At 41.6% G+C, this 13609-nt stretch overlaps 1 long non-coding RNA gene across 2 annotated transcripts in view; it reads right to left on the minus strand.

Annotated features, from left to right (window-relative positions):
- Window positions 1–13609, minus strand: part of LOC114899870 — a 134551-nt gene that overhangs the window by 50321 nt on the left and 70621 nt on the right. The window lies entirely within an intron of this gene.

Here is a 13609-nt window from a genome sequence, read left to right on the forward strand (position 1 = left end):
ACCCGATTTTGATGAAGAAATTCAGAAGAGAGCTGAATTTCTCTGACAAGGAAAGGAGGAGATAATCAGTGGCTGCTTTAGGGAACGGTTCAGAGAGAGGGAGAGGGAGACCCAGAGACCCATGGCTAAAGAGGAGCCCTGACAAGAGAAGGCGAAAACCTTTGTCATTATTTATTGCCGGGTGTCGCATCACGTAGCTTTCTCCTTCATCTCCCCATAAAATTGTAGTCAGTTCTTCATTACTCACTAATGCTTTGTGGGTTGGGTCTGTTTTGAGGGGATGTGATAAAGCCTGGAATCTCATTTCCAAATGGTCAGAGGCAAAGGCAGAGTGTTTTCATATGAGAAAAACTATATATGAGTTATCAAGGACACAATTTTAGCAATGCATTTACAAGTTTAGATGTGAAAGACATGTGCTCAGGAAGTTCAGAGGGAAGTAATCTGAGGATGAGTGGATAATCAGGGCAGTCTTCCTAAAAGAAGCAAATTTTGAGCTAAATATCCCTTGGGAGATAGATTCAGGTCATGGAAATACAAAGGTATTATGTAAGTTCACAGAGACCCCAAAATACACGTATGGTTTCCTAATCTCAACTCAAGATACAGACATGTACATAGGCAGACACAAGTGCATTCAGCTATGCCAACACCTACCATAGAGGAAAATACAGGCATGCACCAGATCGTACATCCATTACCACAACCAGACAACACATAGCATCCCTTTCAGTCTGTGCAAAAGTGGTCCCTCCTCTCACTGAGATGTACAAAAAGTGGTCCATTAGTATTAAAACGACATCACTGCCGAAGTGATTTATAACATGTTAGACATTTTTAGTGGAAAAATGCAAATACATAGCAGAGAAGGTTGGGCACAAGTCCCTTGAAACCATTGCCTCACAAAGCTTAACAAGGGTCTAGATCTTTCACAGAGAAAAGCTATTCAATCTAAGCAACATCCAAGATCATCTCATCAAAGTCAGAGGCTTTAAAGAATACAAATGGTCAACTCAGGAAATAAGAAATACAAATAGCCAATAAAAAAATACAAATACTATTTTAAATGTGTATATAAAATATATAAAAATACAAATACTGTTATATATATACAAGAAATCAGCTTCACGTGAAGTTAAAGAAATACAAATAGGGCTTCCCTGGTGGCTCAGTGGTTGGGAGTCCGCCTGCCAATGCAGGGGACACGGGTTCATGCCCCGGTCCGGGAAGATCCCACATGCCGTGGAGCGGCTGGGCCCGTGAGCCATGGCCGCTGAGCCTGCGCGTCCGGAGCCTGTGCTCCACAACGGGAGAGGCCACAACAGTGAGAGGCCCGCGTACCACAAAAAAAAAAAAAAGAAATACAAATAAAAATGACATAATACCATTTTGCCCTAATTTGCAAAATTTAGAAAGAATTAAAAAGTTCAGCAATGCTTCACATGGGAGTCTGAAAAAGTGTGCTCTCAACTATAGCAGTAGGGATGGCAATTTGGTACATAATCCTCACGGGAGGCCACATCTACCAAAAGCCCTACACACGTGCGTACTCCCTAAACTGTAACTTCACTTCTAAGACTATATCTTGATGGAATACCCAGGTAAGTGCATAAAGATGTGTGTGTATAAGGATTTCATCATACTGGTTTTGAAAATAGTGAAAAATTGGAAACTATTTAAATATCTAATAAAAGCTGATTGTTAAATAAAATATGGTATCCATTCAATGAAATACTATATCACTATTATAGGAATAATATAAGGTTTCCTGACACCAAAAAACGTTATAATACATAGAAAGATATTGTAAATGAGAAAAGCAGATTCCATACAGTATATAATACGATACTCTTTGTAATAACAAAGCTAGTTAATGTATTTGGTGGTTAAACCAGAAAATCAGCTGCATAACAGCAGTGGCTCTTTTGGCTGAGTGCTGTCCAGAAAAATGTCTGACATAAAACAGGCCCTCAATAATTTTTGTTAATTAAATAGATGCATGCTTACTATGCACCAGGTACTGTTGTAAGCACTTGATAGAATATTTTGTTCTCTCAACAGCACTGTGCTCTAAGTCTTACTATGAACTCCACTGAGCCATGAAGAAGCACAGAGAGGTTAAGCCACATGGCCAAAGTCACCCAGCCAGCCAGTGGTAAAGCCAGGATTCAGACTCAGGCAGCCTGAATCCAAAGTCTTCACTCAAACACTTTCTGTATGCATGTGTAGAGAAAAGTCTGCAAGGATGTGCACCAACACATCAACAGCAGTGATTTGGGCAACACTGGGCAGTGGGATCACTCAAGGTTTTGTTTTCCCATTCTACTTTCGTAGAGTTTCGTAATTTCTCTACAGTGGTGTAAAAATTACTTTTTAAAGGTATATTAATATTACTTTGAAATAACATGCAGTTTCCTTTAATGGATGCCTTCTCTGACCAAAACAGAAGAAAAGTAAAGCAGAGGAAATGGGTTCTCAAGAGGGAGGGAAATGATAAGGAACAAGTAGAGGGACCAAGTTTCCAAAACTAAGGTAAAAAGTTTCAGAAACTACAAGCCCCCTAACTTCCCATGTGTTCTTCCTGTGTCCTTCAATCCCAGAGGGTTCCAGGACACTTCTTGGGGTTGCCGCTCACCTGGACAGACACACAGTAGCCCAATGTGCAGGGCCTCTCACAAGGCCATCTGCATGCGGAAACAGCAATTTATTTGTGGAGGTTCATTTGCCCAAAGACGTTTCTTGAAGTTCTGTGCTGGACAAGGGGTGGGCATGAGGGATACAGCTTGAGAAGGAGAGTCCCTGCCTTCAAGAAATTCAGAGATTGTTTGGGAGATGAAAAGACACTGAAAAGACACAAAGTATTACAGAGCTAATAAAACAGAAGGAAGTTCAGGATGTTATGGGAGCATCTGATTCCTGTAACATCCTGTACTTGCCTCTGTCACAGAGCTCACTGCATTCTCTGTTTTAATTGTCTGCTTCCTCGTCTGCCTGTCCAACCATCTATGAACTTCTTGACGACTGGCACCGAATCTCACTCATGTTTGTGTCCCAGCGTTTGGCACAGAGTAGGCTGCTTAAGGAGCAGCAGCTTTGCCTGAATGGTTATCTCTATGGGGAAATGGCTCTGTCGGCAATGTCTCCGGGTTTGGTCCATCGAGGATCAGGCCAAGAGAAAGGCTGCACCTAGAAAAGAATGTCCTAGGAATCTCTCTGGCTCAGGTGGAGAGAACCAGGTGAACAGACAGAGAAGGCAAGAAATTCCTAGGCTGCGTGAACATCTGTCTAAGATACAGCTGATTTGTTTTGGTCAAAATAGATGTAGCTGCAGCAGAGATGAGGGACAGAGGGCCTTTTAGTTACACTAAGGTCAGATTTGATCCTCCAAGCTATGAGGATTCCAAAAAAAAAAAAGAAGAAGAAGAAGAGATATGGGCAGATTTGGTTATAGGAAAATCACTCTGGTAGCACCATGGAAGGTGGAGGAAAAGGGGCGAATCAGAGGCAGAGGCTCATTCAACTAGGAGATCACTGCAAGGAAGCAGCTGGAAAATAATGACCTGGATGAAGACAGGGTCTTCGAGTGTGCAGAGAAAAAGACACCCTAACATTATTTTCCTCCAGGCCAGCTTGAAATCATTCTCAGCCATGCAGAACAGTTAAAAATGGCACTTGAGTGCGAAAAAGGCAAAGCCGATCTTGAGGACTTAGCCCTCTTGCCAGCTCAGCAGCGTCAATCCCCCAAGGCTTCACACCCCACTAGCACCTCGGCACACACCCCTCCCGCAGGCAGGGACGAAGACACCCAGGCAGCCAGAGAAACGCTCAGAAGCGGCAGCAGAGGGGGAGAAAGTACATCACAGAGCCCAGCATCTGTGTCTAGCAGCTGCCAAGCAACCTCCATGTGTTCCTGCAGCTGTCAGCGTGATCGCAATGGAAGATGGAACAGAAGGACGAAAAGAACTTTCGGCAAGTAGTGCCAGGCAGGTAGGTGGGCACTGGGACAATCGAGGCTGATCCACTGGGTGCTCCCAGGAGCTGCCGCTTGCCTTGGAGAATCGCCACATGGAGCCCCTAGGTTGCCAGACCATTCCTGGGGCTGGGCATGGCAGGATACCAGTCCCCTCACCTGAGCCAGGGACCCAGGGAAGCGGAGACTGGGCTTGCTGAGCCAGCTTCCTTAGTTTGAGTTCATGGCCCCTGTCTCTGTTTCTCTGAAGGTTCATTCAACTAGTATGACTTCTATCACTTTGTGTTCAAATCTGTGAATCAAAGGTAAGTATGGTGGGAGAACTGTGTGAGAAATTCATGACCCCCCCCTCCCCAGCAAATAATCAAGGAGATGACACAGGGTATCTCATTCAACCAAAATAGGGAATTACTGATTTTGATAGCAGGCTGGAGGCATGTATCATGTTGATTATCCACTCATTCATCCATTAATTCAGAGATTTATTAAGTACCTACCAAGTCCATAAGAATATACTAGGCTTAGTGGCAGCTAAAAGAGGCATAGAAGGCAAAATAATAACGATTGGGATATATGTCATGCTGTACAACTTACAAAGAACTTTATCCATTACTTGTTTTACAACTAGAGCTAATATTCAGTCATTTGCGTGGTACAGGTGTTCCAGACAGTTATAGCCATTGACTACCCTGACTGGTCAGCGTTCTTGAGAACCAGTTGTTAAATACAGCATTTTGAAGACTACCCCTGCCCACAGCAATGCTGCAAGGTCATATTTACATTCTCAATGATTCTGGCCTGTGACCACCTCCTAGTGGGTGACACAGTCAGGATTAGAACCCACAAGTCGCTTATGATATAGTTAGAAGAGGAAGATATTAGAGAGATATGAAATAATTCTGGAGTGACATGAAAACAAGTGCCTGACTGTGTAAGCCAGAGAGCAGACACAGCATGTGGGTGAAATAAAACCTAAGGGAAAGATCATCAGGTACACAGGTAAGCTTAGAGGGGGTGTCCTTTTGTGGTGGCGTTTCACAGCTGATACAGGCCTTAGAAAATATTTGGGATTTGGATGGGGTTTTGGTCATGATTGTCAGGGAAAAAGGCTCTGGAGACAGAATGCCTGGGTTAAAAACTCAGCTTTCCATGTATAAAATGAGGATGATAATAACGGTGTCTACTCAAGGGTTGTTCTGAGGATCAAGAGATAATCTAGGTAAAGTGCCTGATACAGCATGTGCTCAATAAATGACTGGTGTCATTCTTTCATTTCCCTTTGTATATATGGTAAACGGTAAATATCCCTTTGCAGAAGCTCTTCATTTCCCACATGTAGCATCCGGAATTCCTAGTTGCAAGCAACAGAAACCACCTCTGGCTGCTGGTGATCTGTGAGTAGCTAAACAGAGAAAGAATTTATTGAAAGGTAATTCACAGAATCACTAGAAAGGCTGAAGACCCAGCTAAAAAAAATGGGCAAGAACCAAGGGAGCCTGGAAAGCCAGGACCACAGGGTAAGTCATGCCTGAAGAGCCACCTGGAGAGAATACCCAGGTTCCTATTGGACAGAACTCCCCAGCCACGCAAGACAGAGGACGAGACTCTCAGCACTGCCACAGCCACTGGCTTGAGTACCCTGCTCTCTCCTCCTCTTGAAACCATGTAATGAAGGATCTGGCTTAGTGGTTCTCAAGTGTTAGAGTCAGAAACCTCAGAAGCAACTGGAGAGCTTGTTAAAGCACAGATGCCTAAGTCCCATTCCTAGAGTTTCTCACTCAGTGATTCCGGGGTAGGGCCTGGTCATTTGCATTTCTAATGAGTTCCAGGTGATTCCAGGAAGATTTCACTGATGCTACTGGCCTAGGAACCACACACTAAGATCTAGTGACTTAACTCACACTTTAAACCAATGGTTTTCAACTAGGGGCTATGCCCCCTACACCTCCTCCCCCCGGGGGACATTTGACAATGTGCTGAGATATTTTTTGTTGTCACAACTAGGAGGGGGGGTGGCTACTGACATCTAGTGGGTAGAGCCCACCCCCTATCCCAACAAAGAATTATCCATGCCCAAATATCAAAAGTTTTGTGGTTGAGAAAGCCTGATGTGTAAGATCCTGTAAGATTCCTAAGGGCAGACAGACACTTTTTCAGCATCATATTCTCACATCTAACACATCATATAGTCTGTAATATCTGTTCACTTGACGGTTATTAAATGGAATCATATGACTAAAAACTATGACTATCTTTTCTTAACCCAAAGTTGAAAACAAGTCTAGGGAGTACAAAGGAGGCTCGGACTGAAGACATTAGATGGGAAGCAGTCATAAAACCAAACCGTTGGAAGTGAAGTCATGGGAGAAGGACCCTCCAGACTTCTCATCGCCTGGTTCGCTGCCAAGCCCACATTAATACCCCTTTCTGCATTCCCAAGCAAGCAACTTTGGCCTTCCAAAAGTTTCTCCCCAAACCTGCTCATCAGGCCTGTTAGTTAGACTTCAATAACTATCTCCCCTTCTCTTTCACAGGGGCAAACCCTGGCACATGGACACACAAATACAGATGGCATTTTCCAACCTCCCTTGCAGCTTGTGTGGAAAGACCTGGCCAACGCAGCATGAGCAGAAACCATGTGTGCAATTTTGAGTCACATCCTTAAAGGGAGGGATGTGCCCCCTTTTCCTTCCCTTCCTCCCTCTTGCTGTTTTCAGTGTGAATGTGGCAGTGGGGTACCTTGGATCAAGCAGGTATGGGCCATACCCTGGAAAGGCAGAGCAAAAAGTTAGCGTGAGCCTGGGGCCCTGGAAAATCTCAAAGAACAAAGCCACCATATGAGCACTGAAGCACCTTCTTCCAGACGGTTCCATGGGAAAGGCATTTGCATTTTGTTTAGTCCAAACTTATTTTGAGTTTCTGTTACATGCAGCCAAACTGCTATGTTAGCAAATATTACTAGTCAAACTTGAAATCCAGCCACTTTTTTCACCATCAACATACACACGTGGAAAGCTAGGAAATTATCTCTGTGTGGTGGGACTCGAGCAATTTCTAAGTAGATCTGTCTCCTCTGCCTCAAACCCTACTCTACCTACTCTTCCAAAGATTCCTAAAGGCTCTCTCTCAGAAAAAGCCAAGGCTTCAATCCCTAGTAAAATATAAATACTCCCGGGAGGGATAACACTTTATGTTATTATCAGGTTTTGTACCTGTGAAAGACAGAATTGAGAATGTTCTGCTAAGAAGGGAAAAAGGGGGCTTTAAAATAAAAATGTGGCACCATTGAAAACCCATAAACCTCACAAATTTGCCTAAGATTGGCCTGAGGATAGACCCAAACCAAATACTGCCACGGTGACCCCCTCCCCCTTCCGAATACCTCCTAAGTCTTAATACTCTAGTTAAGGACTGAAGCTGGCCTCAGCACCTTTGATCATGTTGAGGAGAGTGGGGCCTTCTAGGTGGAGCCCGTACCCTCTGGAGAAGGATTGGCCGCATTATCAGGTAAGTTGCACAAAGTTCCTGTCCCATCCATGGGAAAGGAGCAGGACAGGGGAAGCCTTCCTTGCGAGAAGGAAAGTCATGCTTTTCTTCCTGGTTTTCCCAGCTCTTTGGCTTTAGTGGGTGATATTCCCCATGTGGCCTTGACGGAGTAGACACTCTAATTTATCTAGAAGTCACTTTTCATTTTGGTTTGGGATCTGGTAAATTTTACAGTCTGCAGTTGACTCAGTATGCCCCGAAGTGAAGGAATCTATATATCCTGTCAATCTTCGTAGCTTTGGGGAATGTTTTAAATGGCATTTGGTGATTGAAAGTAAGATACAATTGCCCTGTGACAAAGAAGCTAATGATCAAGGCCCCTCTAATAGCTTTTACATTACTGTTAAGTCACAACGCTCTCCCACTACTTTTTATTCATGCAAATGAAGTACAAATCAAATGAGAGCAAACTGTCTGTCAACAGGTTGGCTTAAATACCAGAAATCTCTTTTTCTTCCCTTTTAAATAAAGAGCAAACAAGGACAGAAAAGAAACAAGATGGTGTCTTTTGTTTTTGTTTTAATAGTTTGGGTTTTTTTTTCTGTCCTTCTCCTGCAGTAGGCCTGAAAGGTCACAAGATAAGTGTTTTTCATTCATATCCCTGAGCTGAAGGTATTTGGAGATGATAAAAATGCACTTTTTGCTTCTCCCTTTTACATTTGGAGTCCTCCGGTCAAGGTGCCCAGAATAATTCTTCTGGAGCAGATGGGGAAGGCACATGAAACCATGCTGGGAAACCGCGTTTCCAGAAACAGTGTCTGTGTCAGCCCTGTTCTACAACAGAAAGAGCCACCTGGGGGAGCCTACCACGCCATCCTCTGTACCCTGCACCCACGTCCAACAGGGCCTTTAACACTTGTCCATTCCTAATACTTACTAATTTGGCACCTGCTTCTAGAGACCCCATATTTTTCATCAGGCTTTGTCCTGATGGTGGTATTGGAAAGAATCTTGAGATAAGAGCCATATCTGCAGCCAAGATAAATGCAGTCATACTAAGGGGTAAAATACTATAGGCAGCCCCAGGAAGACAGCTGTGCTTGCAGGGTGTCTGCAGGCCCCTTAAGCCAGGAGGTAAGGATTTGGTGGGAAAACGCCTAAGACTCTGCTGCTTCTCTTTCAGTCTCAAAGATTGTTTTCTTATTATGGATGTTGTGATTGGTATTACTCAATTATACCTCCAGACTAAAGGGATCTGGGGAAAATAACCAACAATGTAATTCTCCAAACCAACCACTGCACCCATACCATCACTGTGCCATTTCATTATTTTTAGTTAGACCTCACTAACTAAACCCAGGGCTGGATGGATATGATTAAAAAATAGTCAGTCCTTTTGGGGTCTCTGGAAGGGGCCAATAAATAGGAGGCTTCTTCACCGGAGATCTGAACAATTGATAAATAAAACAAAGGAGTGGCAGAGGGAAGCCAAAATAAAACCTTTATTATCAATAAAGGCCAACTGGCAGGACATTGCTCAATGTGAGAGCCCCAGAATTAGGCAGAGTTGCTCTCCCAAGCACAGGTATGCTGGACCCTGGAAGATGGCCCGCTCAGTGTAGAGGGGGAAGAGAACTCCTGCTTCCTGCAGGAAGGCGGATGGCTCTGCAGAAGGAAAAGAGGAGGGGTAGGTCACACATGTCCAGTTTATTTTTCCTAAATGTATCAATCAGATAAATCACTCCCCTGGATCAAGTGAGTAGAGAGATGGAGTAGGTCCAGAATGGCACACCTCCTACAAGGAAAGAAACATCTGGAGTGGGGAACAAGGTCTCCCTGCCCGGTACCATTGCAGGGGGAGGAAATTGACCCAGGAAGAAGTTAGGAGATTTCGCTTATGATACCCAATTAATAAAAGGTGACATCAAGTCATTGGACTGCCAAGCCCAAGGGTACCATGTCATCCACATAGATTCACTCTGAAGGACAGGAGGACGTCACCCTCATTCAGTCATTGGCCATTTCTCATCATTTCCCATGTGCCACATCGTCACCTAGTTTGGCTTCTCAATTTTCATTCAAGTCTGCCAACACTCTCCTTCTCTAAGTTGATGTTTAAAGCTATCCAATCACCACCCAATACCCTCGCAGAAGATCTACATCAGAGAAGATAACCCCAAATTCTTTACAACTCAATTTACATGAGAAGCATGCTCTGGAGGACCGGGCAGATTGTTTGCAGTCCAATCCATCCTTATTTGTCTTGGCCTCCTCATATACAGGATTGCCTCCCCCAAGTTGATATTTAGAAGGAATTTCAGAGCAAAATTCTCCATTATATTTACTAAAGGGATAATGTTGAAAACATTGTCCATTTTGTTTCTCAGTCTCCTAAAATCAACACACACACACACATACACACACACACACACACACACACACACCTTTTTTAGCTCTAAGAGTTGTGCTGTTTTCCTAGTTAGGATACCCTTTGCTTAAGGTCACTATAGTTAATGTAAATTTTGTTTAAATCATGTCAATAAATTGTGTTTATCTTTTTTATTTGGTCATCAGGAAACTCAAAACCAAATTTGTGGTTCAGTGCCAGTTGAACAGTATAAGATGCTGAAGCCTGTGTATCTGCAACTTCTTCTTTTGAAACTCTCCCTCTTACCACCCCCCCACCCTGTGTCTTATTTATAGTCTCAAGACAACAATGTTTGTTTTCTATTTTACAATAGACTAGGTATTCTTGCAGGAACTCATAAATTCCATGGAAGGACAGAGACAAATAAAATGCATCCTTAATTTTCTTCATTAATTTGCATTAAATTCATTTTAAATTTGTATTAAAATATCCAAGAAATACATGTTACTTGGGCTTTAAAATTTTAGAATAAGAACATAAAATTTAATTTCATATGAATTTCCAAGTATTTAACAAGTTTTCATCTTGTTCATCAAATTTATTCAGTTAGAATAGATTTTCCTTTTATTTGGTTGCTGACTCATACATTACCAATTACATTCTATTTTTCAACACAGTGACTTATTTAAACTTACTTTCTTTTATCACTTAGCTAATTCACAGTGTTAAGAGAAGCATTCAAGGGATGGAGCATTTGACTCAGGTTAATTCTGTTTTATTTCTACAAGTATATTCTAGATTTTAAATCATTAAATATTTTATATTACCACTTAATATGCCATGGAAAGTATATTGGCTGTTAGTAAATTTTGACAAAAGATTCTCACTAAACACATCTTCCAAAGACTCTCTCTGTTGGCACCTGCAGCTAAATTTAATCTCTTTTATATCCCATTGCCTCTTGAGATTGGAAGGCACTTTTTTGGTTCTTGTTTTGGTTAGTGTTTTCCCCCCGGAAATATCAACTGTTGCTGTCATTCTTACCGAAGTAGATTATCTCATTGTTGGTTCTATAAGCCAAGCTTATTCCTTGCAAAATATTTTTTAATAATCCAAAGTCCAACCACTAGACCAGCTGTCATCAGTTTGGTCTTTAATATCAGAAGTAAAAGGGACAGAAAATGAGACCATGTTATTTTCTATACCTTCTTCACGTGTTCCACTCTTTGATTTAGAGAGTGAAGAGAAAGAAACCAGTGAGGATTTTGTTTTGTTTTGTTTTGCGTTTTTAAGTGTCAGGTATATGGTAACATTTATTTTTTAAATAGAAATGAGACACTGAGTTCTTAAATTCATATAGATTGTCACACACTTGATATTCATTAACTCATTTCTTCGTCCATTCACTCACCAAATATTTACTCAGCACCCACTCTGTGCAGACATTATCCTGAGGGCAGTAAAGGGAAGGATAATCCACATTGCGGAGGAAGGCAAAGAGGAGACAAAACACCTGTCCCTCGCGGAGCCAACAGGCTACTTAAGGAAACATGGCATGCCCAGGGCCTAGCATACAGTAGGTGCCACATAGATGTGGGCCATCTTGAACTGTAACCACAAAAACATTTTCAGGTCTCTAATTCAACCACATGTCCACATGTCCACATGGATACAGATCAACCTGAGAAGCTGTGGTCTGATACCATGTGCATTACTCAGAAAGCAAGACCATTAGACTCTGCTAATTTAAGTTCATCCATTTTATTTCAGTAAAATTTCCCCATGCAGTCACTTCCTGTTTTTCCCCCATAAAACTGGGAAGTATTTTAAGGATGCAGGCTCTGGAACTAGGCTATCCAGATTTTTTTTTAATTGATATATAAGTTACATATAATAAAATGCAGGGTCTTATGATTTTGAGCATTCAATTTAATGTTTTACCAATTGCATACACTTAGGTAACCACCACTTAAATAAGATAGAGACCATTTCCATTACCTCAGAAAGATTCCTTAAGCCCCTTACCAGACAATCACTTTCTGATTTCTATTACTATAGATTAATTTTGTCTGTTCTACCACTTCATGTACGTGGAATCGTGGAGCATATACATTTTCATGTCTAGCTTCACTCAAATCGTGTTTTTGAGACTTTGTGCATTTATCAGTAGTTTATCCTTTTGTATTGCTGAATTGTACTCCACTATACAGATAGACTACTGTTTGTTTATCCATTCTCTTGTCAGTGGAAATTTGGGCTGTTTCCAGTCTTTGGCTATTATGAATAAGATTGCTATCATCATTTTTTAAAAGTCGTTTTGTGCACATGTGTTTTTATTTTTCTCAAGTAAGTACCTAGAATTTAGTATTTCTGGGTCATAGAGTAGATACATGTTCAACTTTCTAAGAAAGTACTAAATAGTTCTCCAAAGTGGTGTGTCATTTTACACTACTGCCAACAGGCATATCAAAGTTCTGGTTGCACCACATGCCACACTTGGTATTGACTGTCTTTTGGGTTTTAGCCATTTTCATGTGGGTAAAATAGTAGCTTTTAATAGTAGTAAAATAATAGGTTTTAGTTTGCACTTTCTTGATGACTAATGGCTTTTCATCTCCTTCTCGCCATTTGTATGTGATCTTCTGTGAAATGTCTGTTCAAGATTTTTGCCCATTTTTTTTTTTTTTGGCTTGTCTTCTTACTGTTGATTTGTAGGAGTTCTTTACATATTATGGATATAAGATCTTTATATCTATCTATCTATCTATTTATATCTTACATTTTTTTCCTCAGTCTGTGACTTAAATATTCATTTTCTTCATGACGGATCAGACCTCACCTGGTCCCTTCTCCTAGTTAAGTTCTTTGGGGAGAAATGTAGAAATATAGTCCTTCTGAGATCACTAATCATCAACCTTTTGTTTTCATCATACAAGGAAAGCCAGTTCTCTCATTCTCTCCCTATCCACTCTCCTTTCCTTTGCTGATGGTCTTTGTTGAACTTGACATGTCCTTGTAGTCATCTATGTATCCCTAGTCTGAATTAATTACTTCATTTTCTAAACACACATAGCACTTATCTCTTCATTTCTTTCTATATTAATACTTTACATGTCTTCAATCCAGACCACTGTATTTAACCCCATATATTTAGCATGTCTACTTGGACATTCCCCTCGAGCTATGCAGCCTCCAAATGGAATTTTTTATTCCACCCTTTGCAAAGATATTCCCTCTTTGGGCTTTCTGTCGTGGTAAGTGGCACCACCATATACCAAGTTCTTATTCCAGAAACCTAGGTGTGTTTTGACTCGCATATCCAATCCCTCGGCCAAGGCCACTGATCTTACCACCTTCCATGCCAAAACTCTTGAATTTATCCACCTATTTCCATCCTACTGCCCCATCCTGCCATTTCACATCTAGATTCCTGTTTGTTGGGCTTTGTTGTCTTTCTTTCCACTACACCCCAACTGTGTGGTCTTTCAGGTAGTTTCTAGAATATGCCAAGATTTTTCTTCTCAGATCTTTGCATTTGAAATTCCCTTGGCTGTCAGTGCTCTTCTCTAGGGCTTCCTTGATCTGAAATAGCACAACCCTACCGGCTCTGATACTCTCTATCGCGATACCCTCTTTATTCCCTTCTTAGGATTTATCCCAAACTGTGGTCACATTTTCCTTGTTGCTCTCTCCCACCAAGATGTAAATTCCCAGAGCGTAGATTCCCTCTTGTTCACTAGTATATCTCAAGGATCCAGCAAAATGCCTAGTACTGATAGACACTT

Source organism: Monodon monoceros, unplaced genomic scaffold, assembly GCF_005190385.1.
Source record: "Monodon monoceros isolate NGI ecotype Baffin Bay Population unplaced genomic scaffold, NGI_Narwhal_1 Super_Scaffold_18, whole genome shotgun sequence".
NCBI classification, from domain to species: Eukaryota; Metazoa; Chordata; class Mammalia; order Artiodactyla; family Monodontidae; genus Monodon; species Monodon monoceros.